The 22803-nt window shown below is 41.2% G+C and overlaps 1 protein-coding gene and 1 pseudogene across 1 annotated transcript in view; one reads left to right on the forward strand and one right to left on the reverse strand.

The window, feature by feature from the left end:
* LOC137095200 (guanine nucleotide-binding protein subunit alpha-11-like) overlaps nucleotides 1-22803 on the forward strand; it is a 167986-nt gene that overhangs the window by 13844 nt on the left and 131339 nt on the right. The gene's annotated exons all lie outside the window — the stretch shown is intronic.
* Nucleotides 11636-12587, reverse strand: LOC137095253 (AT-rich interactive domain-containing protein 4B pseudogene; annotated as a pseudogene).

The following is a 22803-nucleotide window of genomic DNA, read 5'->3' on the forward strand; positions in this document are numbered from 1 at the left end:
GTGCTATAACTTTAAGTTGCTGTAAGGTTCAAGGCTGTTTGTGCTACAGCTGTTTCAGTTAATTAAAGAGTTAATTGAGAGTGTTATTTTCATGTGTATAAAGATAGCTACTGTGTGTTTAGTTCTTTGCCATTGTGCATTTATGCTATTATGCATTCATGCCTCTGTGCCGTTCTGCCTTGTGTAAGCCGGGGACTATGCTGCAGATGTCCTGCGAAGACACAGCCATGAGAAGAGGACAAGGATTCCTGCTTATCTCAGCTGAGTAGTGATATCTTTCAGAAGATATTGTTTCATGTTACTTTTGTGGAAACAGCAATCCTGCTACTTTGTTTTTGTATGCTGCCAATACAACAATATTTTTCTTTTCTACTTTAAGCCGAAGTCTCGTGTGTTTTTCTTTTATGAGTAATTTCATCACACACACAGTTAACTGGGCTAGAGTCAATCTGCATGCTACTCATGCTAACGCATGACATAGGTTATGGGCCCAGCATTGCGGCATAAGGACTCTAAAGCCCATAACTTTGAGATTTTGGGAGAGTTTTTTTTGTGTGTTTTTTGTGCTTAAATAGAAAAGTAAGCAGCTATGGCTCATCATATGGCAAGTTTACCATTTGAGCGTTTAAATGCTGACAATTACATGGCTTGGAATGTGAAAATGAAGAGTTTTCTTATAAGAGAAGATTTATGGAGTGTGGTTGAGACCTCACCTACAGAAGCTTCGAGTGAAGAGGTAAAAAAGCAAGACCAAATTGCCAGGGCGAGCATTTTTCTCGCTGTTGAGGATGGGCAATTAATTTACTTAAGGGACACTATATTTGCAGCAGACTGTTGGCAGAAGTTAAAGGAAGTTTACCAAACTGAAACTTCTGGCATAAAGATTATTTTGACCCGGCAGCTTTATAATTTGAAGCTAAAAAGGGGTGACAACATAACTGAGCATTTGCAAAAGCTCAGGCACTTGTTGATGGAGTTGGAAAATAGACAAATGGTGTTAACAGAAACCCATAAAGCTTTCATTTTGTTATCTTCTTTGGACTAGTTGGGACAATTTTGTGTTCAGTATGCAGAGTGTGCCTGAAGCACAGTTAACCTTGGATTTGGTTTCTGCAAGGCTTCTTGAGGAAGAAAGAAGAAAGCAGTTTTTTAAAGAAACAAACGCCATTTCAGAAAATGCAGCTTGTGAAGGGGTTGGATGCAGAAAAAACCTGCTGTTTGTAACGTAAAGAGGTGCTACAATTGTGGAGATGTGAACCATCTTGTCAAGGCCTGTCCCAAGAAGAAGAAGAAGAAGAAGAAGAAAGAAGAAATGAAGAGGAACCCCGGGTGGCATGACAGAAATGCAAGGGGAAGAAATGCTGATGTAATGACTGTGTTATCAAAGACTAAGTATGATGAGGCCACATGGTTACTTGACTCTGGGTGTGCAGAGTATTGTGTTAATAACTTAAAATTGTTAAAGGACACTACAAAGCCAGAAATTAATCATGTTACTTTAGTAGATGGATTAGTAGCTGAATGCAAGCTTGTAGGCTCAGCATTTGTTCCTAGTTTAGGAAGATATTTAGATAATGTTATGTTGGTTGAAAAACTTGATTTTTGTTTATTAAGTGCATCAAGTTTGTGTCTGCAAGAATATGACATCAAGCTAAATAGCTCTGGGTGTACTGTATGGAAAGAAAATAAGTTGTGTGCCAAAGGTAAATTAGTTAACAAAGTATATGTGATGAGTAACAAGGATAGTTCACCAAATGTTTCCTGTGTAAATAACAAACCTATACATAGTGATTGTATTCATTACTTGCATAGAGTTTTTGGTCACGTGAATTTTAATTACCTACAAAAACTATCAAAAGTGACTGATTTAGAGGTAAAGCCATGTCAAAAGTATTTAGACTCTGCTGTGTGCTCTAAAGCAAAAGTAAAGGCATATCCAATACGTAAGAAAAGTTTAAACACAACTACCAGACCATTTGAATTAGTTCACGCTGATTTAGCAGGGCCATTTCCTCTTTTGCTTGAAATTGCAAAATTTATATTTGTGTTAGTGGATGATTTTTCACTATTCACTTTTTGTATTAGTTTGAAATCAAAGTTTCAAGCTTTCAGTAAGTTCAAAGAGTGGGTAGCTATGTTTGAGAGAAGATTTCCTTTCAAGGTATCATGTTTAAGGACTGATCGTGGTGGAGAATTTATGGGCACACAATTTCAAGACTGGTTAAGAAAGAAAGGAATTAGACACCATAAAACAAACCCATATTCACCTGCTGAGAATGGTGTGGCAGAAAGAAAAATAGGTGTTTTGAAAACTATGAAAGACTCCATGTTAGTAGATGCAAAAATGTCTAATAGGTACTGGGCAGAAGCAATTTCCACTGCTACATATATCTTGAATAGAAGTTGGAGTTCATGTGTAAATAATACTCCATATTATTTGTTGCATAAGAAAAGGCCAGTTCTAAAACATCTTAGAATATTTGGAAGCTATGCTAATGTACTGGTACCTAGACAAACTAGAACAAAAGGTCAGAAAAAATGGCAGAGACTACGTTTTTTCAGCTACCAGGAAGATACCAAGGGGTATCGTTTTATTAAAGACAATAGTAAAATTGTGATTTCAAGAAGTGCAAACTTTGAAAAGAATGCAGGTTGGGAACATGTTCATCAGAATAGTGAAGTGTTTTTTCATTTAAAGGAACATGCACCAACGGGGATAGATTTAAAATCTGAGCCTGACAATCACATTGAGGAACAAAGTGAGGATGCTATAAAAGAAGAGCCTGAGTTAAATTTACAGGAAAGTGATGCTGAAGAGCAGATAGTAATTCCCAGAAGGTCACAAAGAACAAACAAAGGTATACCTCCAGATAGGTTTGTGGTTCAGGGTGTAATGACTTGCCAACCAGAAATGGAACCTGAAACCTTCCAGGATTTAGATAATTGTAATCCTGAAGAACAAAGTAAATGGAAAAAGGCAATGGATGATGAATTTAATTCTTTGTTAAATTTAGAAGTGTTTGATATTGTTGATGTACCAATAGATAAGCCAGTGATTGGGTGCAGATGGGTTTTTAGGAAGAAAGACTTACCTGATGGGAGTTGTAAATATAAAGCTAGGCTCATAGCTCAAGGTTTTGCGCAATTCGTAAATTATGATAACACCTTTGCCCCTACAGCTAAAGCTGAGTCAATGCGAATTATCATTGCTTTGGCTGAGCAAGAAGGATTTAAGTTGAAACATTTTTATTTTGAAACAGCGTATTTAAATGCCACTATTACTGAGGAGATATATATGAGGCAAGCACCTGGATATGAAATTCAACCAGGAAAGGTTTATCGTCTTCGAAAAGCATTGTATGGATTGAAACAATCGCCCGGAGGTGGAATCAGTGCATACATGAAGTTTTGGTGAAATTAGGATTTAGACAAAGTGTAGCTGATGCGTGTGTTTATATACTAGGTGAAGGCAAAGATAAGATAATTGTGTTAATTTATGTAGATGATCTATGTATCGCTGCACAGACTGACTCAAAAATACAAACTGTATATACGTATTTGTTAAAGCATTTTAGGCTAAAAGATTTGGGATGTTTGAAATATTATTTAGGCATCGAAGTAGTTAGCTATGAAGGGGTGGTATTCCTAAACCAAACAAGAAAGATTTTAGACCTTGTCACTAAAGCAGGTTTACAAGATGCTAATGCTGTGCAAACTCCTTTAACAGGAGATTTCTTAAGACTAGAAGACACAAGAGAATTGAAAAATGTAAAGTTATATCATTCTTTTGTTGGAAGTCTTTTGCATATTGCAAATTGGTCACGACCAGATATTGCATATGCAGTAGGCTTACTTAGTAAGTATCAAAACCAACAGTAAGTGATTGGCTAGCATTAAAAAGGTTGATTAGGTATTTAAAGGGAACTGCTAATTATTGTTTGTGTTTTTTAAAAGAGGCTGACAAAGAACTGGTAATGTACGCCGACAGTTCTTTTGCTGAAGAAAGTGATAGAAAATCTATAAGTGGTTACATAGTGCTACATGGGAAGGCTCCAATCTGTTGGAGGTCCAGAAAACAAACTACTGTTGCAGTATCTACGGCTGAGGCAGAATATGCGGCGTTGTCTCAAGCTGCAAATGAGTTACTTTGGATTAAACAGTTATTTGATGATTTAGGTGTGGAATGTAAATTGCCTATTACTGTACATGATGGTTCTCAAATGTGTATAGCTATGTCAGAAAGTGAAAATTTGAAGAATACAACAAAATACATAGCAGTGAAGTATCAAAATATAAGAACCTTAATCAAGGAAGGATTTATCAAAATGGTTTATTGTAGGTCTGAAGATAACTTGGCAGATATTTTTACAAACCACTAACGGTAGCAAAGCATGGTGAAGCAACCAGAAATTTAGGCCTAGTAGAATTAAAACAAAACTTTAAATAATGTAACTTAGAAAAAGTGAAGGGGCATGTTGCTACTAAGAGGTTGCAATGTACTTTATCTAAGTCGTTGTAAGGATCAATGTTGTTTGTGCTATAACTTTAAGTTGCTGTAAGGTTCAAGGCTGTTTGTGCTACAGCTGTTTCAGTTAATTAAAGAGTTAATTGAGAGTGTTATTTTCATGTGTATAAAGATAGCTACTGTGTGTTTAGTTCTTTGCCATTGTGCGTTTATGCTATTGTGCATCCATGCCTCTGTGCCGTTCTGCCTTATGTAAGCCGGGGACTATGCTGCAGATGTCCTGCGAAGACACAGCCATGAGAAGAGGACAAGGATTCCTGCTTATCTCAGCTGAGTAGTGATATCTTTCAGAAGATATTGTTTCATGTTACTTTTGTGGAAACAGCAATCCTGCTACTTTGTTTTTGTATGCTGCCAATTCAACAATATTTTTCTTTTCTACTTTAAGCCGAAGTCTCATGTGTTTTTCTTTTATGAGTAATTTCATCACACACACAGTTAACTGGGCTAGAGTCAATCTGCATGCTACTCGTGCTAACGCATGACTGTTACAAGCGATAGAGAGAGACTACATAAAAGCCAAACAGGTCCAAGTAATGTTAGGGCACATGGTGTCTACAACTGCAGTGATCCCTCATACAAGGTTACATCTAAGACCAATACAATCTTGGTTCCTATCTGTTTTCAACCCTTCGTTACACAGTCCACGTATGCGCCTGTCTTTACCTTTGGAACAACGTGAATGTCTGATGTGGTGGTCGGACCACCACAATGTGTGTACTGGCCAGCCATTTCAACAGCCCAGACCATCAAAGACCCTGACTACAGACTCATCCCTCATGGGATGGGGGGCACACGTGGATGGGCTGACAGCCCAAGGCACATGGACAACCATAGAGACTACGTATCACATAAACATACTAGAGTTGCTAGCAGTAGAAAAAGCAGTAAAGTCTTTCGAGCCCATTCTAACAGGTCAGACTGTTCAGTTAATAACGGACAACACTACAGTAATGTATTATATAAACAAGCAGGGAGGCACACACTCGCCAGAGTTGTTGTCGATAACAGGGTTTGGAACTGGTGCGTAGGCAGAGGCATTCACCTGATAGCGATCCACCTGCCGGGAGAACAGAATTTGTTGGCAGATTTCCTCAGCAGAAACCCGCTTACGCATCATGAATGGACAAAGAAGTGATACATCTGCTTTTTCAGGCTTGGGGCATGCCGGAGATAGATCTTTTTGCATCAGTGAAAAACAGACAATGCCATCTGTTCTGCACCAGGGAATACCAGAACTCGGTGCCCAACTGTCTGGGCGATGCGTTTCTGATGCACTGGGGACAGTACAAGGTCTATGCGTTTCCCCCGTTTCCCATCATACTCTGGGTGGTGTCAAAATTGTTCCATGACCAGACACAGGGCATATTGATCACTCCATGGTGGCCAAGACAACTGTGGTTCTCTCTGGTCCTTCAGATGTCCAAGGGGATTTTCAAGCCACTACCGAAGAGGGAGGACCTTCTGTCGGTACAGGAGGGCCGTGTTCTATACCCGGACGTTCACAACTTAAGGCTGACAGCTTGGCACCTGTTGACATCCCGGTAGCCTTTAGACCCCCGTTGTCAAGTCCAGTGAGATTAATAATTGAAGCTGCCCAGAGACAGTCAACTAAGCGGTCTTACATTTATAAATGGTCTAGGTTTTCCAAATTTGCAAAAGAGAAAGGAGTGGAGCCTGAAACAGCTCCAATTTCAACTGTTTTGGATTTCCTTGCACACCTGGTAGATTCGGGATTATCCTGGTCCTCCTTGAAGTGCTACCTAGCGGCATTATCTTGGTATAGGAGGAAGGTGGGCTTATCTTCATGTTTCAGTGATCCACTGGTTTCTCTTTTTATGAAAGGTTTGAAAAATTTAAGACCACCAGTTACTCCAATTGCTCCACCTTGGAGTCTAGAAATAGTACTCAAGGCCTTAACCAGACCACCATTTGAGCCGTTGTCAGCGGTAGACATGAGTTTTTTATCATGGAAAACAGCATTTTTAGTAGCGATAACTTCAGCCTGCAGAGCAGGGGAGTTATGTGCTCTAAGATGTGATGAGCCATACCTGAGAGTTCATAAGGACAAGATAGTCTTGAGGACTGACATAGCTTTCCTTCCAAAGGCGATAAGCAAATTCCATATGTCACAGGAGATAGTGTTGCCAGCGTTTTTTCAGGATCCTGTCTCCCCTTTAGAGAAGAAGTTGCACCTGCTTGATGTACGCAGGGCATTGATGTATTATATTGAGAGGACCAAAGGTCATAGGAGGTCCCCTCGACTGTTTTTAAAATATAGGAAAGATACCATTGGTTTCCCTGTGTCTTTGCAGAGGATATCTTCATGGATTGTTTCTACAATCCGATATGCTTACTGTTTATTTGGGAAAGACTTACCTTTACAGGTCAGAGCTCATTCTACAAGAGCTGTTGCAGCGTCGACAGTGTTCCTGAAGGGAGTCCCCCTCGATGTAATCTGTAGGCTTTAATGGTGCTTCTTTTTTGACTTTGGTGATGGTTGGAGTTTTTATGTAGATATCTATCTGTGTGTGGATTTCTGTAAACGGTGTGACCCAATTGTTGATCTGGTTTACAGATGACTAGGGCATCTAGAGAAGGCAGTCTTTCTTCATTTTCTTTTTCCATGGTGAATTGGATTTTTGTTGGATGCTGTTAAGATGCCATATGGTGAAAATGTCATCCACATATCTGAATCATATAGTGGGCATTTTTGTTGCTGTTTCGAGGGATTGTTTTTCAAAGTGTTCCATGTAGAAATTAGCTATGGCCAGGCTGAGGGGACTCCCCATAGCTACTCCATCTTTCTGTTCGTAGAATTCATTGTTCCACTGAACGTTGCTGGTGGTGAGGCAATGGTGAAACAGCCTTTGACAATACTTTGTTGTTCTGTTTTGGGGTCTTGATAGCGGCTGAGTTTTTCCTGTTGTTTTTCCACAATGCGGCAGTTACCTGGTGTGGCGACACCAATCCAGACTTTTTTCTTTTCCACAATCGTGATGTCTGGTGTATTGTGTTCCAAAACTTGGTCAGTCTGGATTTGAAAGTCCCACAGTATTTTTGTATGTTCATTTTCCATGACCTTTGCGGATTAATTATCCCACCAATTCTTTACTGCTGGCAGGTGGTACTTGTGACAAGTTCCAGTGAATAATCTGGGCCACAGAATTGTGCCTCTGATTGTTGTCCCTATGTGCAATTTTCTTGCATGTATTATTATTATTATTATTATTATTATTATTATTATTATTATTATGTGTATAGAAGATAGAAGATTATTACAATATTATAAATCATAATCTATTGTTATATATATAACCCACTTTATTTATTTATATTTATTTATTTAAAACATTTATATTCTGCCCTTCCCACACTGCAGGGGACTCAGGGCGTAGCACAACATATATATGGCAAATATTCAATGCCAAGACATAAAACCATAAATATATACAAACATTAAAATAATTATATTTATATATTTATATATAAATTGTCGTGTCAGGAGCGACCTGAGAAACTGCAAGTTGCTTCTGGTGTGAGGGAATTGGCCGTCTGCAGGGACGTTGTCCAGGGGATGCCCAGATGTTTCGATGTTTTACCATCCTTGTGGGAGGCTTCTCTCATGTCCCCGCAATGGGGAGCTAGAGCTAACAGAGGGAGCTCATCCGCACTCTCCCTGGATTCAAACCTGCAGCCTGTTGGTCTTCAATACTACCACCACAGGGCTCCTTGCTTTTATATTAGTATATATAGCACAGTTTATAATCATATATAAAATAGATGATATTATAATAAAATAGGGTATTATTACTATATTGCACATCATGTTTTCATATATCTATATATACACATACATGTGTGTATATATATATATATATATATATATATATATAGTAAACATATATTATTATTAGCATATTTCTTTGTATTCTGCTTTTATATTAGTACTAGCTTGGGAACCTGGTGCTGCCCGGGTTGTTAGAGAAAGAGGGTAATGGGGGTTCTGTATGCCAAGTTTGGTCTTTATTGGTCATTGTATGAGGGTTGCATTGTTTTCAGGAAGTGAGTGAAGGTACTGCAAGTCCCATCATCCATGGTCCACCCTCCTCCAAGCGCAGCAGGATGTAGAGTATGTCATGAGGGCTCTGTGTGCCAAGTTTGGTCTTGATCAGTCATTGGATGAGGATCGCAGTGGTTTCAGTAAGTGAGTGAAGGTACTGCAAGTCCCATCATCCAAAGTCCATCCTCCTTCAAACTGCAGCAGGATGTAGAGTGGGTCATGGGGGCTCTGTGTACCAAGTTTGGTCTTCATCACACATTGGTTCAGGCTCGCAGTGCTCTACAAGGATGTAGAGTTGGTCTTGTGTGTGTGTGTGTGTGTGTGGGGGGGGTGTCTGTGTGCCAGGTTTGGTCTTGTTCTGTCATTGTTGGTGGCCACAAGGTGTTTTGGACTTCAACCATTCCTGACAGCTTCAGACCCCTTTCCTATTCCCTTTGCTGCCTCTGAATGTTCAGGCTGTACAATCAGAGACAATATGCAAATTGTACCACTGTGGCAACCAATCGGAATCTTGGAACTTTCAGGCTGACCAATCAGAGACCATATGGAAATAGTACCACAGTGGCAGCCAATCAGAAAACTGGTACATACACCGCCGCACTTCCGCTGCACTTCCGCCACATACAAGCACACTCTTTTATTATATACTAGCTTGGCACCCGATGTTGCCCGGGTTATTTGAGAAAAGAATAGTGTGTCAAGGTTGGTTTTATCAGTTATTTATATGGCTCGCAGTGGTCTCAGAAAGTTAGTCAAGCTATTGCGAGTCCCATCATCTGTGGTCCATCCTCCTCCACACTGCACCAGGATGGAGTCATGGGGGCTCTGTGTGCCAAGGTTGGTCTTGATCAGTCATTGGATGAGGGTTGCAGTGGTCTCAAAAAGTGAGTTGATACTGAAAGTCCCATCATCCGTAGTTTGTTCTCCCCCAAACCTCACCAAAATGTTGAATTAGCCATGGGGGCTCTCCTTGTCAAGTTTGGTCTTTATTGGTATTTAAATGAGTGTTGCTGTGGTTTCAGGAAGTGAGTGAAGGTATTGCAAGTCCCATCATCCATCACCCATCCTCCAACAGCACCGGGATGTAGAGTGGCTAATGGGGCCTCTGTGGGTCAAGTTTGGTCTTGATTGGTTATTGGAGGAGTGTTTCAGCACTCTTGGGAAGTGAGTGGAGGTACTTCAATCCCATAATACACTGTCCATCCTCCAGACAGCACCAGGATGTAGAGTGGCCCATGGGGGCTCTGTGTGCCAACTTTGGTCTTGATAGGTCATTAGATGAGGGTTGCAGCAGTCTAGGGAAATGAGTGGAAGTACTTCAAGTCCCATTATCCATGGCCCATCCTTCTTAAAACTGCACCAGGATGTAGAGTGGCTCATGGGGGCTCTGTGTGCCAACGTTAGTCTGGATTGGTCATTAGATGAGGGTAGCAGCAGTCTTGGGAAGTGAGTATTGTTACTTCAATCCCCATTAACCATGGTCCATACTTTGGAAAATCTGCACCAGTATGTAGAGCGGCTCATGGGGGCTCTGTGTGACAACTTTGGTCTTGATCAATCATTGAATAAGGGTCATAGTGGTCTCGGGAAGTGAGTGAAGGTACTTCAAGTCCCATCATTCATGGGCCATCCTCCTCCAAACTGCAGTAGGATGCAGAATGGGTCACGGGTGCTCTGCTCGCCAAGTTTGGTCTTTATTGGTCTTTATTGGGGGCCGCAGTGGTCTGTGGGATCCACAGTGTTGGAAAGTACTCCAAATCCCATCATCCATTGTCCACCATCCCCCAAACGTCACTAGTATGTAATGGGTGTCATAGGGGTTTTGTGTGCCAAGTTTGGTCTTGTTTAGTAATTGTTGTGGGTCACAGCGGTTTCAGAAAGCAAGTGGAGGTACTTCAAGTTCCATAATCCATGGTCTGCCCTCCTCCAAACTGCAGTAGGATGTAGAATGGGTCACGGGTGCTCTGTGTGCCACGTTTGGTCTTTATCGGTGCTTGTCAGGGGCCACAGTGCTTCATGGAAACCAAACCGTGTGAAAGTACTACAAATCCCATAATCCTTGGTCCCCCAAACTGTACCAGGACGTAAAAGGGATGTGAAGGAGTCTGATTAAAGCTTACTGCCACCTAATCTGTGAGAAAAGCCGGGCAACGATCAATATCGGCTTACAAGCTATTTTATAAAGGGACTAATAATTACAGAAGGCTTTATTCATTTGATAGCGTAGCGTTTACTGTCCCTGGCTTGACTTTACTTCTTATGCAGGCTGTTTGCCTTGAGAGAAACTGTATCAGGCAAGACTTGAGGAAAACAGTAACAAGTTTATTTTAACAGGAGTATAACATGTTTAACTGTTTCTTCACAAGAGGCACAAATCTTGATTGGTTACATTAGTAAGGTTTCATGAGTAATCTCAGGCACAGACATCAAGAGGTTTCTATAAGCAGATGTAACTCTTCTGGACAAGTGTCCTAATAAAACAAATAAGCTAAAAGGCTTATTAACAGAATTGGCTCCCAGCCAAACCTTGATTCTTAACTCAGAATCAATAACCCCCTGTAGTTTTATCCCTACCGGGTCCTTTTCTGTAACCCCTTTGGTCACAAATTAATTCCCTGAATCTCCACCCAGAGATTCAGTCTTCCCTATAGCACACAGGCTACAGACACATTCCCTGAATCTCCACCCAGAGACTCAGTCTTCCCAGTAGCTCACCGGCTTACTGACTGCCACTTTCAAAAAGCTGCGTCGTGAAGAGGCAGTCGGCTCCGCCCCTGTTGCTATGGCAACTCAGCTAACGCCAAGCCGCCATCTCCAACAAAACATAATCCCCCATACTTACCATCCATAAACTACTGTTTAAATTACACATAACCAAAGGAATAAAATTTACACATCGTCACACCTCCCAACCCATAGGGATTATTTTTGACTTTTCTACCAACTAGAATGGTCAAAAATAATTTGGATAATATCACCATCATATAACTATATACAACCATATATTGATCAGCTATTCAATAATATCCATGTATGCGATACCAGTCTCACATTTCTAACATTTTTCTTATCTCTTCAGCAATATAATTGGTTAATTTCCCTGTGACTCTACTGACATATAATTTCAATATTTTTACATATATCAGTCTTTTAATATCATTAAGTCCTTTAAACTTATGAGCAAGTCTGAATAATTTGAAGAGATTTAAGTCTCTATAGTTAATCACAGGTTGTTCATAACTAAGAGTCTCTTGGTCTTCCATGAAGTCACAACGCTGTTGTAGGAAGCCTTCTCCTTTCTCTTCTTTTGCTGCTGGAGCTTCTTCTTTCAACCTGATCTTCCAATTATCAGGAACAGTTCTGCTTTCATTGAGTTTTAAGGCTCGAATAAAGGCTTGCTTCAACGTAGCATCAGGTCTTAGTGAAGAATTTGTAGTTCCTTGAACATCTTTTCTTGGTATTGAAGAGAATTCGCCATCGTTGGAAGAACGAACAAGAACATTGTCTTTCTCTATTGTAGTCTCATCACTGCTGTCTGGATGAACCTTTAAACCTTGGAACTGGAGATCTGTCTTTTTTATCAAGACTTAACATAGTCAGTGTATATCACTTTTCTTAGCAGTCCATCAGCTTGGTTTGTATTCTCTTTTTCTTCCTCGCTGGAAGATGAAGATTTTTTTTCTCCGATATATAACTAGATCTTCTTTCTCTGCTTATTTTCTTTTCAGCTGTAGGCATTTCGAAGTGTTCAGGTTTAGTAAGGAGAAGCTGATCTAATGTTTTATTCTCAGCAAAATGTCTCTCTTCTTTTTGATAAGTTTCACTTAGATTCTTAACTTCAACCACAGTTCCGAGCTTCAAAACTTCTTTTGTGCGATCATCTGGAACCTTTATAGTGAACGAATCATGGTTGGAGGTTATCTTTACTTTAACTATTCTTTCAGGTGTATGGATTTTTTCTTCACAGAAGACTTTTTGATATTTTGTACTCTCAACCATGTCTACTGTCACATAAATAGGTTCCTTAAGGGTTAGCTTTTCTTCAGCTTTATCTTCTGATTGTATTTCATTGTCTTTGTGAATGAGCTGAACAGAGGTAATTTCTTTACTTGGAGCTGAAGGTAATACATCTTTTAATGTCAACGATTCTTTCAGCTTTTTTCTCCTCAGAATTTATCACTTGTTCTGCAGGACCCACTGTTTCTATATTCTCATCACTGGCTCTATCTGGGTGCTCATCATGTTTCTGAAGTACCACACTCAAGTCTTTCCCCTCTTTAGGTAACTCTGATATTTTCTTAATCCTTCTGGCCAAGTCATTTCCAATCAAGCATGAGTAAGGGATCTCTGAACTTATGGGAAAATCCCACATGCCTGTCCAATTGCCATATTTTATAGGCAAAGAGACCACGTTTGAAGTAATCGCTGGTCCTAAACCTTTTAAATTAATCTGAGAAGTAGGATTTTGATACCTCTCAGGAACCATCTTTGGATGAATTACACAAACTTCAGAACCCGTGTCTCTCCACCCTTGCAACAGGTTTCCATCTATTTTTTTTATATAAATCATTTTTATTGATTCTTTTTGCATTATACAGTGAAAGAGTGGGAACACGACTAGGGATAGAAAGGGTGGGAAATGGAGAGATAGAATTGTGTATGGGAAGGAAGGGAAGGTTGGGGTGGGGGGTGGGGGTAGTAGGAATTGTTTTATGATTCTTCTTGTTTTGGTGTTAATCTGTATTAATCTGTATTGTTTTTCATAGCATCCTAAATATCCAATTTAATTTGTTCTCTTATATAGTTCCCGAATTGTTTCCAGTTTGTTTGTTTATTCTTGATATTCTCTTCTAACATTTGCGAAAGTTTGTCTAGGTCTCTAAATTCTATTATCTTTTTAATCCAATCCTCATTTGTCGGAGCTTCCTCGTCCTTCCATTTTTGCGCTATTAGAATTCTCGCCGCTGCTGATATGTAGAAGAATATATTTTCTTCATTTTTCTTTAAATTTAAGTCCATTATGTTGTTGTTGTTCATTCGTTCAGTCGTCTCCGACTCTTCGTGACCTCATGGACCAGCCCACGCCAGAGCTCCCTGTCGGCCGTTACCACCCCCAGCTCCCTCAAGGTCAGTCCAGTCACTTCAAGGATGCCATTTATTTATTTATTTATTTATTATTTATTTATTATTTATTTATTATTTGCACTTGTTAACCGCCACTCTCAGCCCGAGGGCGACTCGTGGCGGTGTACAAAACATAGAACATAGAAAGGACAACGGTTTACAGTAGATCAAGACCATAACACAACATCTTACGAATACACAACTAATTAAACTAAAAATCCGCTTCGTCTTGTTTGGGGTCATAATCAATCTCATAGTCATAGTCCATTCCGGTGATCATTCCAAAAACATAGCACTTAATTGAAGGCCTTTTCGAAGAGCCAGGTTTTCATGCCCTTACGGAAGGCCATGAGGGAAGGTGCCTGTCTGCTTTCAGCAGGGAGGGAGTTCCATAGCCGGGGGGCCACCACCGAGAAGGCCCGCTCTCTCGTCCCCGCCAGGCGTGCCTGTGAGGCAGGCGGGACCGAGAGAAGGGCCTCCCCAGATGATCTCAAGGTCCTCGTGGGCTCGTAGGCCGAGATGCGGTTCTCAAGGGATGGATGCCATCCATCCATCTTGCCCTTGGTCGGCCCCTCTTCCTTTTGCCTTCCACTTTCCCCAGCATAATTGTCTTCTCTAGGCTCTCCTGTCTCCTCATGATGTGGCCAAAGTACTTCAACTTTGTCTCTAGTATCTTTCCCTCCAGTGAGCAGTCGGGCTTTATTTCCTGGAGGATGGACTGGTTGGATCTTCTCGCAGTCCAAGGCACTCTTAGCACTTCCCTCCAACACCACAGCTCAAAAGCATCGATCTTCCTTCGCTCAGCCTTCCCTAAGGTCCAGCTCTCACATCCGTAGGTTACTACAGGGAATACCATGGCTTTGACTAGGCGGATCTTTGTTGCCAGTCTGATGTCTCTACTCTTCACTATTTTATCGAGACTGGACATTGCTCTCCTCCCAAGAAGTAAGCGTCTTCTGATTTCCTGGCTACAGTCTGCATCTGCAGTAATCTTTGCACCTAGAAATACAAAGTCTGTCACGGCCTCCACGGTTTCTCCCTCTATTTTCCAGTTGTCAATCATTCTTGTTGCCATAATCTTGGTTTTTTTGACGTTTAGCTGCAACCCGGCTTTATATTTAGCAGGTAGTATTCTGGCTTCAAATCAAACTTTGTACGGATTATATTTTGTGTGTTTATGTATCAATTGCCAAAATTTTTTCATCTTCCCACATTCCCAAAATTGGTGAAAGTAAGTTCCGGTGTTTTTCTTGCATTTCCAGCAAGTTCCATCTTGGTTTTTGTTGAATTTAGATAGTTGTAGTGGTGTTAGGTGCCATCTGTAGAATACCTTTTGCCAGTTTTCTATAACATTCATAGCCTTTGTGAGTTTTCGTTGTGTTTTCCAGATTTTTTCCCATTCTTTGAGCAGTATGGAGTGCCCAAAGTCTTTGGCCCACCTAATCATGTTTTCTTTTATAAGTTCTTTCTCATTGTTCCATTCCAGTAGTTTTTGATACAGTATTCTGATCACCTTTTTCTCTCTTTTCATTAAGATGTCCCAACATGTGTCCTTTTCACTGAATCCTATCTTTTGATCTGTTTTGAAGCATTCTTTTATCTGTAAGTAGTGAAACCAGTTCATTTCTTTGTCTTCTTGTCTGAGCTCTTCTAGAGATTTCAAGCACCACTCGTTGTTACTTTTTGTGAGTAGTTGTTTATAACTGAGCCATCTGTTTTTTGGCATTTCTCTCCTATGGTGTGCCTCTACCGGTGATATCCATATTGGTGTTTTAGAGTACATCAGCTTCCTATATTTATTCCAGGTCTTCAGTAGAGATGATCTTACATAGTGGTTCGTAAAATTCTTTTCTATTTTTTCTTTTCCATAGCATAGATAGGCATGCCAGCCCCTTCTAATATCGTGTCCTTCCAGGGTTAAGATCTTCTGTTCCAGGGTGGCCCATGTTTTTACCCATGTTAAAGCGCATGCTTCATAGTATGTCTGCAGATCCGGTAAAGACAGTCCCCCTCTTTCTTTGGTATCAGTGAGGTTTTTAAATTTAATCCTCGGCTTCCTTCCCAGATAAATTTTGATATTTCTCTATTCCATTTTTGGAAACATTTGCCTGTTTTTATGATTGGAACCATTTCGAATAGGAAAATCATTTGGGGCAATACACTCATTTTAATAATTGATATTTTCCCTAGGAATGATAAGTTTAGATATAGAATCATAGAATCATAGAATCATAGAATCAAAGAGTTGGAAGAGACCTCATGGGCCATCCAGTCCAACCCCCTGCCAAGAAGCAGGAATATTGCATTCAAATCACCCCTGACAGATGGCCATCCAGCCTCTGCTTAAAAGCTTCCAAAGAAGGAGCCTCCACCACACTCCGGGACAGAGAGTTCCACTGCTGAACGGCTCTCACAGTCAGGAAGTTCTTCCTCATGTTCAGATGGAATCTCCTCTCTTGTAGTTTGAAGCCATTGTTCCGCGTCCTAGTCTCCAAGGAAGCAGAAAACAAACTTGCTCCCTCCTCCCTGTGGCTTCCTCTCACATATTTATACATGGCTATCATATCTCCTCTCAGCCTTCTCTTCTTCAGGCTAAACATGCCCAGTTCCCTAAGCCTCTCCTCATAGGGCTTGTTCTCCAGACCGTTGATAATTTTAGTCGCCCTCCTCTGGACACATTCCAGCTTGTCAATATCTCTCTTGAATTGTGGTGCCCAGAATTGGACACAATATTCCAGATGTGGTCTAACCAAAGCAGAATAGAGGGGTAGCATTACTTCCTTAGATCTAGACACTATGCTCCTATTGATGCAGGCCAAAATCCCATTGGCTTTTTTTGCCGCCACATCACATTGTTGGCTCATGTTTAACTTGTTGTCCACGAGGACTCCAAGATCTTTTTCACACGTACTGCTCTCGAGCCAGGCGTCCCCCATTCTGTATCTTTGCATTTCATTTTTTCTGCCAAAGTGGAGTATCTTGCATTTGTCACTGTTGAACTTCATTTTGTTAGTTTTGGCCCATCTCTCTAATCTGTCAAGATCGTTTTGAATTCTGCTCCTGTCCTCTGGACTATTGGCTATCCTTCCCAATTTGGTGTCGTCTGCAAACTTGATGATCATGCCTTCTAGCCCTTCGTCTAAGTCATTAATAAAGATGTTGAACAGGACCGGGCCCAGGACGGGACCCTGCGGCACTCCACTTGTCACTTCTTTCCAAGATGAAGAGGAAGCATTAGTGAGCACTCTCTGTGTTCGTCCACTTAACCAATTACAGATCCACCTCACCGTAGTTTTGCCTAGCCCACATTGGACTAGTTTCCTTGCCAGAAGGTCATGGGGGACCTTGTCGAAGGCCTTACTGAAATCCAAGTACGCTACATACACGGCATTCCCCGCATCTACCCAGCTTGTAGCTCTTTCGAAGAAAGAGATCAGATTAGTCTGGCATGACTTGTTTTTGATAAATCCATGTTGACTATTAGCGATGACTGCATTTGTTTCTAAGTGTTTGCAGACCGCTTCCTTAACAATCTTTTCCAGAATCTTGCCCGGTATCGACGTGAGGCTGACCGGACGGTAGTTGTTTGGGTCATCCTTTTTTCCCTTCTTGAAGATTGGGACCACATTGGCCGTCCTCCAATCTGCTGGAACTTCTCCCGTTCTCCAAGAACTCTCAAAGATGGTTGCCAATGGTTCCGAAATGACTTCCGCTAGTTCCTTCAATACTCTGGGGTGTAGTTGATCTGGCCCTGGGGACTTGAACTCATTAAGAGCGGCCAGGTATTCCTGGACGATTTCTTTCCCAATTTGGGGTTGGATGTCCTCCAATCCCTCATCCACTCCATCTTGCTGAGGTTGAAGACTCTCTTTTTGTGAGAAGACCGAGGCAAAGAAGGCATTAAGTAGTTCTGCCTTTTCCCTATCCCCTGTCAGCATTGCCCCATCTTCTCCGCGAAGAGGTCCTATCGCCTCCTTGTTTTTCCTTTTTCTACAGACATAAGAATAGAAGCCCTTTTTATTGTTTTTAATGTCCCTGGCAAGTCTGAGCTCATTTTTTGCTTTAGCCTTGCGGACCTTTTCCCTACAGGTGTTGGCTATTTGTTTGAATTCTTCTTTGGTGATTTCTCCCTTTTTCCACTTCTTGTGCATGTCTCTTTTGTGTCTTAGCACAGTTAGAAGTTCTTTGGACATCCATTCTGGCTTCTTTGCACTTGTCCTATTTTTTCTCTTTGTTGACACGGTTTGCAATTGCGTCTTGAGTATTTCACTCTTGAGAAATTCCCATCCATCCGTAACTCCCTTGTCTTTTAGTATCTGTGTCCACGGAATGCTGCTCACCGTTTCCTTCATTTTTTGGAAATCAGCTCTCCTAAAGTCTAAAATGCGGGTTTGACTTGTCTTAGTTTCGGCCTTCCTTTGTACCACAAATTGCAGGAGCACATGGTCACTTGCCCCTAAGGATCCTACCACTTCGACCGCATCGATCAGGTCCTCCGCATTTGTTAGGATGAGATCAAGAGTAGCCAATCCCCTTGTTGCCTCTTCTACCTTCTGGACCATGAAATTGTCTGCAAGGCAAGCGAGGAATTTGTTGGACCTTGTACTCTTGGCCGAGTTTGTTTTCCAGCAAATATCGGGATAATTGAAATCGCCCATGACTACTACATCTCTTTTCTGTGCCTGTTTGGTCAACTGTTGGCAGAAGACTTCATCAAGTTCTTCCTCCTGGCTTGGGGGTCTGTAGTAGACGCCTACAACGACATCTTTTTGAGTCCCAGTTCCCTTGATTCTTATCCAGATGATTTCAAGCTGGTTTCCCAGATTGCTGTCTTGAATCTCTTCTGCAGCATAAGAGTTTTTGACATATAAGGCTACTCCACCTCCTCTCCCCTTTGTTCGGTTTCTGTGAAAGAGGTTATACCTCTCGATATCTACATTCCAGCGATAGGAGTCATCCCACCAGGTTTCAGTGATCCCTATGATATCATATTTGTGGTGTTGTGCTAAAAGTTGGAGTTTGTCTTGTTTATTTCCCCTGCTCTGTGCATTAGTGCAAAGACATGTGAGCCCCTGGCATCTTCCCTTGAGCTGTTTAATTGGGATTATTGTGCTTTTGGTACTTGGTCCTTGTTGTATTTGTGCAGCCCTCCGTTTAGCCTTCTGGCGATTCCCAGACATTATGGGTAAAGTAGTGTTCGCAAGGCTGTTGTCCCCCTCCCCCGGTGGACCTAGTTTAAAGTGCGTCTAATGAGGTTTGCGAGTCTGTGAGCAAAAAGGTGTTTTCCTACTTGTGTGAGATGCACCCCATCCCTTGCCAGTAGGCCATCCTCCTGGAAAAGCAGGCCATGGTCGAGGAAGCCAAAGCGTTCCTCCTGACACCATTTTCTAAGCCAGTCATTGACCTGTACTATTTTTCTGGCTCTTGTGGGTCCGTGTCTTACAACAGGGAGGAGGGATGAAAAGACCACCTGTACATTACATTCTTTTAGCTTTGCTCCTAGAGCTCGAAAACCATTTGTGATCTTTTGAAACGTATGCCTTGCAGTATCATTGGTTCCTACATGAATCAACATGAGGGGAGGACGGTGATAGGGCTTGAGGAGCCTGGTGAGCCTCTGAGTGATATGGTGTATTTTTACCCCCGGTAGGCAGCATATTTCTCGAGCCATCCCATCTGGTCTGGAAATGACAGCTTCCGTTCCTCTAAGGAGGGAGTCGCCTACTACCAAGACCTGTTTACTTTCAGGAATGACAGGGCCCCTTTTGTGCAGTGTAGTGTGTAGATCTCCAGAAAAGTTGGTGTGAATTGTGTAGGTGAAAAGTGTTGTCCTCCTCCTCAACATCCCCGGTGCATTCGTCAAGGACAATCCATTGAGATTCGTCCAAGAGCCTATGGTTCTCCTGTATGTGCTCCTATTGCTCCTGGTCTATGGTTGGGGATGGTACACCTGCAGGATTGTGCAAGTGTGAATGTTGTGAAGTGTTGTCCCAGTCAGGGCTATCCCCCGCACACTGTTGTGTTTCTTGGTCAGGTGGTAGTTGTGTGAGAATTTGGAATCTATTGTGTAACTGCAGCTGAGCGGAAGTATTCTGAGGAGGCTTCCGGGTCCTATGTGTCCTTCTAAGGGTGACATTTCTCCAAGCCTGAGGGTTGTCGACATCTGAGGTGCTGTTCTGTTGAGCCTCCCCGTAATGTTGGTGTGATATGGGCTGCGTGTCTAGGACAGTGTGGTGTGTGGTGTCTAAGAACAGCTCAAGTCCTGAATGTCCTTAAGGGTGTTAATACGGTCCTCGAGTTGTCGTATCCTGTGTTCCATGTGAGTGATCTGTGTACGCTTGGGGCAGATGTAATTGAGTAATTGTAGTGTGAAAAAGCTGAACATGCCACAGCTTGTGCATCAGACGGGAAGTTTTCGTGTTTGTTCCATCTGGAGGTTGCTAATGACCTCCTCTTGGTGTGTGTTTGATGTTGTCTGTATGCAGGGGTGAAAGTATAGGTTACTGAGTGTACGAGTTCCTGCTTCCTCAACATTTGTGGAAAGCCCAGCTGCCCCTTGGGTTCAGACACTGGTTTATATAGGATAACCAGGAAGCCCCGCCTCTCAAACAAAGCAGTTAATTTTAAACTCAGGAAGCCCTCCTCTCAAACAAAGCAGTTAATTTTAAACTCAGGAAGCCCCTCCTCTCAAACAAAGCAGTTAATTTTAAACTCAGGAAGCCCCTCCTCTCAAACCAAGCAGTTAATTTTAAACTCAGGAAGCCCCTCCTCTCAAACAAAGCAGTTAGTTTTAAACTCAGGAAGCCCCTCCTCTCAAACAAAGCAGTTAATTTTAAACTGAGGAAGCCCCTCCTCTCAAACAAAGCAGTTAATTTTTAAACTCAGGAAGCCCCGCCTCTCAAACAAAGCAGTGCTGAAAGCAGTTAAATTTAAACAAAGCTTACCCTGAAGCAGAAGGAAACAAAATGGGTTCCTGCTTCCTCAACTTCTGTGGAAAGCCCAGAAGTTCTTAAATTCTTAAATTTCCAGTTCTTAAATTTTTTTTGTATTTTCTCCCACGTCTTCTCATAATTGTCCTTAAATAGGTGCCTATTCGTTGTGGAGATTGTAACCCCTAGATATTTGATTTTTTTAACCACTTCTATCCCAGAGTCTTTTAATATCTTTTCCTTCCCTTCCTTGTTCACATTTTTAGTTAGTACTTTAGTTTTATTTATGTTTATTTTGAGCCCCGCCATTCCTCCAAAGGTTTCGATTTTTGTTATCCATTTTGTGATGGTCTGTGTCGGGTTTCCCATAACACACACTATGTCATCTGCAAAAGCAAGGACTTTATATTCTTCTTTTCTCACTTTTAAGCCTTTAATTTCTTTGTCTTTTCTTAGATCTTCTAGTAGGTTTTCTAGTACTAATATGAACAGTAAAGGCGAGAGAGGACATCCCTGCCTGACACCTCTTTGTATTTTTATTTCTTCTGTGTGTAGTCCATTTACTAATACTTTTGCCGATTGTTTAGTGTATATAGCTTTTATGGCATTCAACATGGGATATCCGATATCTATTTCTTTCAGAATTGTTATTAAAAAGTCCCAATTTGTGTGGTCGAACGCCTTTTCGGCATCAAGAAATAGTAGTCCCAACTCTTCCTGTGGATTTTTCTCGTATAATTCTATGATGTCCTGAATTATCCTTACGTTGTCCCTCATTTGTCTGCCCGGTAAAAACCCCCTTTGATCTTTGATTTTTTCTTTTAGAAGTTTTTAAAATCTTTCTGCTAAAATGCCCGTAAAGATTTTATAATCGTAGTTCAGGAGGGATATTGGTCGATAGTTTTTTAGTTTTTCCGGTTCCGTGCCCTCTTTGTGGATTAACTTAATATATGCCTCGTGCCAGCTATCTGGTGTTTCCCCTCCTTTCATTATGCTATTTATTAGGCCTGGGCAGTTTCGTTCGTTAATTTTGTAATTCGTTAAATATTCGTTATTTTTAACAATTACAATACGATTACAAAACTTATTTTCAAACCTGGAAGTGTTTTTAAATATCGAAACGGCATCCTCCATCTTTTTTACGAGCTTCCGCCCGTTTCGGAAATGACGTTTTAGGGATGGAGGATGCTGGGTGCGCCGGGAGCCAATCCGGCGCTCCCAAGCACCATGGCTCATTGTGATTGGGCGGGCTGCCCTTTAAAAGCGGCTCCGCGTGGCCGCATTGCTCATTGCAAAGGAGACGGGAGGTGCGGGAGGGAGGCTTGGTTGGCTCTTGGCTGCTTGCTTGCATTCATTCATTCATTGCTTGTGCTTGCATTCATTCATTCATTCATTGCTGGGAGCAGCGGGGAGGCTTTGCCCTGTTTTCGCCCCACAACAGGGCAGGGCAAGCATTTTGTTAATTTTCCATTTTTAAATATTTCTGATAAATATATTTCTTTTATTCTTAAAAAAATTCAAAAAATATTCTAAAAAAAGAAAAAAAACTTGTGTGCCTGTGTGTGTGTTTGTCCCTGTCCTGTGGCTGTGTTTGCTCCACAACAGGGCAAGCATTTTGTTAATTTTCCATTTTTAAATATTTCTGATAAATATTTTATTCTTAAAAAAATTCAAAAAATATTCTAAAAAAAGAAAAAAAAGTGATTTGCGCATGCGCGGGGGGTCCACCATCTTAACGAATCGATTCGTTAATAATAACGAAATTTCGTAAATACCGAACTTTTTTAAAGGAAAATTTTGTAATTCTTTTAAATAATGAAACGCAAAAACCCCCCAAAAACGAATCGATTTTAGAAACAAATTTTTGCGTTGTTACCCAGGCCTACTATTTATTATTTCTTTTAAGTGGCCAGCCAATTCCTCCTTGAATGTTTTATAGTATTGGGCTGTGAAACCATCTGGTCCCGGGGATTTATTAATGGCTAACTTATTTATGGATCTTATAACTTCCTCCCTTTCAACTGGTGCATTTATATATTCTCTTTCTAAGTCCGTAATTCTTGGGATTTTTTGGTCTGATATGAATGTGATTATTTCTTCTTTGGTTGCTGTATCTTTTTTATAAAGCTTTTGATAGAATTCTTTAAATTGTCCTGCTATGT

The sequence above is a fragment of the Anolis sagrei genome, chromosome Y (assembly GCF_037176765.1).
Source record: "Anolis sagrei isolate rAnoSag1 chromosome Y, rAnoSag1.mat, whole genome shotgun sequence".
Classification (NCBI taxonomy): Eukaryota; Metazoa; Chordata; class Lepidosauria; order Squamata; family Dactyloidae; genus Anolis; species Anolis sagrei.